Source organism: Peromyscus maniculatus, chromosome 1 (assembly GCF_049852395.1).
Source record: "Peromyscus maniculatus bairdii isolate BWxNUB_F1_BW_parent chromosome 1, HU_Pman_BW_mat_3.1, whole genome shotgun sequence".
Taxonomy (NCBI): domain Eukaryota; kingdom Metazoa; phylum Chordata; class Mammalia; order Rodentia; family Cricetidae; genus Peromyscus; species Peromyscus maniculatus.
In genome coordinates this window covers 160,766,925-160,773,576 of record NC_134852.1, presented here as the reverse complement: position 1 = coordinate 160,773,576, position 6,652 = coordinate 160,766,925, and the positions used below count along the sequence as shown (strand labels likewise).

At 39.9% G+C, this 6,652-nt stretch overlaps 1 protein-coding gene across 1 annotated transcript in view; it reads right to left on the bottom strand.

The window, feature by feature from the left end:
- Positions 1–6,652, bottom strand: part of LOC102915364 (solute carrier family 22 member 19-like) — a 334,849-nt gene that overhangs the window by 105,661 nt on the left and 222,536 nt on the right. The gene's annotated exons all lie outside the window — the stretch shown is intronic.

Here is a 6,652-nt window from a genome sequence, read left to right as displayed (position 1 = left end):
CTGTCCCATGGCATGCAGCCATTGGTACATCATACACATTTCCAGGAACTATAGTGAAGCATTTTTCATGTTTCTTGGGAGTAATTTGCTTTATGTTGAATCTGTTTAACAGAGTTAATGAAAAGAATCTGAAAGTTAATGCAAAAGAATTATGGTGCATTTCTCCACCTTTGCTATCTGACATGACTTAGATCAATTCATTCCCATGTATACATATTCATAGTTGTGAGAGGCTGGACAAAGACAGGGCCTTAAAGTGCTCCAGTTCAAAGCTCCCATAGAAGTTTGATGATTCAGATAGTAAATGTGAGGATCACTTGTGTTCTATTCGCAGAAATGCAGTAAGAGAAAGATAAGTGTTGGAGCTCTTACATTTCAGTGAGTAATAGAGAGGCACACAATAATGTATATTCTGCTAATTTAAATTAATATCTGTGTATAATATACACACTTACCTACCTACAGGCATACATATATACACATGTGAATGAAATTTCCTGGAAAGAAGTTGTTACTACAATGGCTAATAAACTGATTAGAACTTCAATGATGTGAAGAGGGTGGAATGTTGGAGGTGCGGAGGTGAATTATTCACTCTGGGCCATCTCTCACCCTCCTAATAACCATTTACTGTCCTCACTATTTGTGAGTAAATGACTTTGTGACCACTAGGCAAAGTCTTTGGAATCTACAAAGTGACCCCAATTTTCTAACATCCAAAAGGCTATAATGCCATCTGATAGCACCCAAGGCCCATAGATGAGATTTCCCCCCCTTTTCTGTGACCTGTATGTCTGATGTAAAATGTTCTGATTCATAATTTCCATCTTTGAGTATAAACTGCAGGAAACTCTTACCAGACAGGAACATGGGATTTGGCATAAGCAAACTCTGTAGTCTTGAGCTCTGGTCATTCGTATTTGGGTCCAGTGTGTTTCTTTTTCTGCTTTCAGAGGAGTGTCATGTTTTTGCATTGATGCATAAATGAGCTTTAACACACAGTATATACATTGACCTAAAATTCTTTTCTCTTGGAGTCACTTCTTGGGCATTCTTTATCCCTTTTTCACTATGAACTTAATTGTATCGGTATCTTCTATGAGCCTGCTTTCTTTTTTTTTTTTTTTTTTTGGTTTTTTTATTATTATTATTATTATTATTTTACAACACCATTCAGTTCAACATAATAGCCACAGAATCCCCTGTTCTCCCCCTCTCGCCCACCCCTCCCCCCAGCCCACCCCCCATTCCCACCTCCTCCAGATCAAGGTCTCCCCCGAGGACCGGGGTTGACCTGGTAGACTCAGTCCAGGCAGGTCCATTCCCCCCTCCCAGACCGAGCCAAGTGTCCCTGCATAAGTCCCAGGATTCAAACAGCCAACTCATGCAACGAGTCCAGGACCTGGCACCAATGCACAGCTGCCTCCCAAACAGATCAAGCCAACTGACTGTCTCACCCGTTCAGGTGGCCTGATCCAGTTTGGGGCCCCTCAGCCTTTGGTTCATAGATCCTGTGCTTCCATTCATTTGGTTATTTGTCCCGGTGCTTTATCCAACCTTGGCTTCAACAATTCTCGCTCATATAAATCCTCTTCTTACTCACTAATTAGACTCCCAGTGCTCCACCAGGGGCCCAGCCGTGGATGTCTGCCTTCAGATTCCTCAGTCCTTGGATGGGGTTTATGGCACCACTATTTGGGTGTCTGGCCATCCCATCACCAGAGTAGGTCAGTTCCTGCCGTCTCGCGACCATTGCCAGCAGTCTTTTGAGGGGGTATCTTTGTGGATCTCCGTGGGCCTCCCTAGCTCTCTGCTTCCTCCCCTTCTCACCTTCTCATGTGGTCTTCATTTACCATGGTCTCCTATTCCTTGTTCTCCCTCTCTTTTCTTGATCCAGCTAGGATCTCCCACTCTTTCCCTCGACTGTCGCCCTTCATTGTTCCCACTCATGACCAGGCTATTCATGTAGATCTTGTCCATTTCTCCGTGTCTTTTTTTGGGGTCCCGTTTTCCAGGTAGCCTCACTGGTGATGTGAGTAGCAGTCTAGTCATCCTTGTTCCACATCTAGCATCTTCCTATGAGTGAGTACATACCATATTTGTCTTTCTGAGTCTGGGTTACCTCACTCAGGATGATTTTTTCTAGATCCATCCATTTGCCTGCAAACCGTGTGATGTCGTTGTTTTTCTCTGCTGAGTAGTATTCCATTGTGTATATGTGCCACAATTTATTTATCCATTCTTCTGTTGAAGGGCATCTAGGTTGTTTCCAGGTTTTGGCTATTACAAACAATGCTGATATGAACATAGCTGAGCAAGTGCTCTTGTGGTATGATTGAGCATTTCTTGGGTATATGCCCAGGAGTGGTATAGCTGGATCTTGGGGGAGATTGATTCCCAATTTTCTAAGAAAGCGCCATATTGATTTCCAAAGTGGTTGTACAAGCTTGCATTCCCACCAGCAGTGGAGGAGAGTTCCCCTAGTTCCACATCCTCTCCAGCATAAAGTGTCTTCAGTGTTTTTGATCTTAGCCACTCTGACAGGCGTAAGGTGGTATCTCAGAGTTGTCTTGATTTGCATTTCCCTGATGATTAGGGAAGTTGAGCAATTCCTTAAATGTCTTTCAGCCATTTGGGATTCCTCTGTTGAGAATTCTCTGTTTAGTTCTAAAGCCCATTTCTCAATTGGACTGTTGGTCCTTTTGATGTCTAATTTCTTGAGTTCCTTATATATTCTGGATATCAGTCCTCTGTCAGATGTGGGGTTGGTGAAGATCTTTTCCCATTCTGTAGGCTGTCGCTTTGCCTTGTTGACCGTATCCTTTGCTCTACAAAAGCTTCTCAGTTTCAAGAGGTCCCATTGATTGATTGTTTGTCTCAGTGTCTGCGCTACTGGTGTTATATTTAGGAAGTGATCTCCTATGCCAAGGCGTTCAAGACTATTTCCTACTTTTTCTTCTAGCAGGTTCAGAGTAGCTGGATTTATGTTGAGGTCTTTGATCCACTTGGATTTAAGTTTTGTGCACGGTGACAGATATGGATCTATTTGCAGCCTTCTACACGCTGATATCCAGTTATGCCAGCACCATTTGTTGAAGATGCTTTCTTTTTTCCATTGTACACTTTTGGCTTCTTTGTCAAAAATTATATGTCCATAGGTGTGTGGGTTAATGTCAGGGTCTTCAATTCGATTCCATTGGTCCACATGTCGGTTTTTATGCCAATACCAGTCTGTTTTTATTACTGTAGCTCTATAGTAGAGCTTGAAGTCGGGGATTGTGATGCCTCCAGAAGTTGTTTTATTGTACAGGTTTCTTTTAGCTATCCTGGGTTTTTTGTTTTTCCATATGAAGTTGAGTATTGTTCTTTCCAGATCTGTGAAGAATTGTGTTGGTATTTTGATGGGGATTGCATTGAATCTGTAAATTGCTTTTGGTAAGATTGCCATTTTTACTATGTTAACCCTGCCTATCCATGAGCATGGAAGATCTTTCCATTTTCTGAGATCTTCTTCAATTTCTTTTTTCAGGGACTTAAAGTTCTTGTCATATAGGTCCTTCACTTGCTTGGTTAGTGTTACCCCAAGGTATTTTATGTCATTTTTGGCTATTGTAAAGGGTGATGTATCTCTAATTGCCTTCTCAGCTTCTTTGTCCATTGTATATAGGAGGGCTACTGATTTTTTTGAGTTGATTTTGTATCCTGCTATGTTGCTGAAGGTGTTTATAAGCTTTATCAATTCCTGGGTGGAATCTTTGGGGTCACTCAAGTATACTATCATGTCGTCTGCAAATAGGGAAAGCTTGACTTCTTCCTTTCCAATTTGAATCCCCTTAATCTCCTTATGTTGTCTTATTGCTCTGGCTAGAACTTCAAGTACTATATTGAATAAGTATGGGGAGAGTGGACAGCCTTGTCTTGTTCCTGATTTTAGTGGAATTGCTTTGAGTTTCTCTCCATTTAATTTGATGTTGGCTGTTGGTTTGCTATATATTGCCTTTATTATGTTTAGGTATGTTCCCTGTATTCCTGATCGCTCCAAGACTTTTATCATGAAGGGGTGTTGGATTTTGTCAAATGCCTTTTCTGCATCTAGTGAGATGATCATGTGGTTTTTTTCTTTGAGTTTGTTTATATGGTGTATTACATTAATGGACTTTCGTATGTTGAACCACCCTTGCATCCCTGGGATGAAGCCTACTTGATCATGGTGGATAATTGTTCTGATGTGTTCTTGGAGTCTGTTTGCCAGTATTTTATTGAGTATTTTTGCATCAATGTTCATGAGGGAGATCGGTCTGTAGTTCTCTTTCTTTGTTGCATCCTTGTTTGGTTTAGGAATCAGGGTAATTGTAGCCTCGTAGAAGGAGTTTGGTAATGTTCCTTCTGTTTCTATTATGTGGAACAATTTAGAGAGTATTGGTATTAACTCTTCTTTGAAGATCTGGTAGAATTCTGCGCTGAAACCATCTGGTCCTGGGCTTTTTTTGGTTGGGAGACCTTTAATGACTGTTTCTATTTCCTTAGGGGTTATTGGACTATTTAAATAGTTTATCTGGTCTTGATTAAACTTAGGTATGTGGTATCTATCCAGAAAAATGTCCATTTCTTTTAGGTTTTCCAGTTTTGTGGAGTAGAGGTTTTTGAAATATGACCTTATAATTCTCTGGATTTCCTCAATGTCTGTTGTTATGTCCCCCTTTTCATTTCTGATTTTGTTGATTTGGATTCTCTCTCTCTGTCTTTTGGTTAGTTTGGATAAGGGCTTGTCTATCTTGTTGATTTTCTCAAAGAACCAACTCTTTGTTTCATTAATTTTTTGTATTATTCTCTTAGTTTCTAATTTATTAATTTCACCTCTCACTTTGATAATTTCCTGGCGTCTATTCTTCCTGGGAGACTTTGCTTCTTCTTGTTCTAGAGCTTTCAGATGTGCTGTTAATTCATTAGTGTGCGATTTCTCCAACTTCTTTATGTGGGCATTTAGTGCTATGAATTTCCCTCTTAGCACTGCTTTCATAGTGTCCCATAAGTTTGGGTATGTGGTGTCTTCATTTTCATTGATCTCTAGGAAGTCTTTAATTTCTTTCTTTATTTCTTCCTTAACCCATTGGTGATTCAGTTGAGCATTATTCAGTTTCCATGAGGTTGTAGGTTTTCTGTAGTTTTTGTTGTTGTTGAAATCTAGCTTTAAACCATGGTGATCTGATAGAACACAGGAGGTTATTCTGATTGTTTTGTATCTGTTGAGATTTGCTTTGTGGCCAAGTATGTGGTCGATTTTAGAGAAAGTTCCATGGGGTGCTGAGAAGAAAGTATATTCTTTCTTGTTAGGATGGAATGTTCTGTAAATATCTATTAGGTCCAATTGGGTCATGACATCGGTTAAGTCCTTTATTTCTCTGTTAAGTTTCGATTTGGGAGATCTGTCCAGTGGTGAAAGTGGGGTGTTGAGATCTCCCACTATTAATGTGTGGGGTTTTATATGTGGTTTAAGCTTTAGTAATGTTTCTTTTACATATGTGGGTGCCCTTATGTTTGGGGCATATATGTTCAGAACTGAAACTTCATCTTGGTCGATCTTTCCTGTGACGAGGATGTAATGTCCTTCTTGATCTCTTTTGATTGATTTTAGTTTGAAGTCTATTTTGTTGGATATCAGGATGGCTACCCCTGCTTGTTTCTTAAGACCATTTGATTGAAAAGTCTTTTCCCAGCCTTTTATTCTTAGGTAGTGTCTATCTTTGAATTTGAGATGTGTTTCTTGTATGCAGCAGAAGGATGGGTCCTGCTTTCGTATCCATTCTGTAAGTCTATGTCTTTTTATAGGTGAATTAAGTCCGTTGATATTAAGGGATATTAATGACCAGTGATTCTTCATCTCTGTTATTTTTGGTGGTAGTGTGTGTGTACTTCTCTTCTTTGGGGTTTACTGTTGTGGCTTTATCTATTGCCTGTGTTTTCAAGTGTGTATCTGACTTCCCTCGGTTGGAATTTTCCTTCTAGTGCTTTCTGTAGGGCTGGGTTTGTGGATAGGTATTGTTTAAATCTGGCTTTGTCTTCGAATGTCTTGTTCCTTCCGTCTATGATGATTGAAAGTTTTGCTGGGTATATTAGTCTGGGCTGACATCCATGGTCTCTTAGTGTCTGCATTACATCTGTCCAGGTCCTTCTGGCTTTCAAAGTCTCCATTGAGAAATCGGCTGTTATTCTGATGGGCTTACCTTTATAGGTCACTTGGCCTTTTTCCTTGGCTGCTCTTAATATTCTTTCTTTATTCTGTACATTTAGTTGTTTAATTATTATGTGTCGAGGGGACTTTTTTTGGGGGTCTAGTCTGTTTGGTGTTCTATAGGCTTCTTGTATCTTCATAGGCATTTCCTTCTTTAAGCTGGGAAAGTTTTCTTCTATAATTTTGTTGAATATATTTTCTGTGCCTTTGAGTTGATATTCTTCACCTTCTTCTATCCCTATAATTCGTAAGTTTGGTCTTTTTATGGTGTCCCAGATTTCTTGGACATTTTGGTTCATGACTTTGTTGGCTTTAGTGTTTCCTTCGACTGATGGAACTATTTCTTCTACTGTATCTTCAATGCCAGAAATCCTCTCTTCCATCTCTTGCATTCTGTTGGTTATACTTGCATCCGAAGTT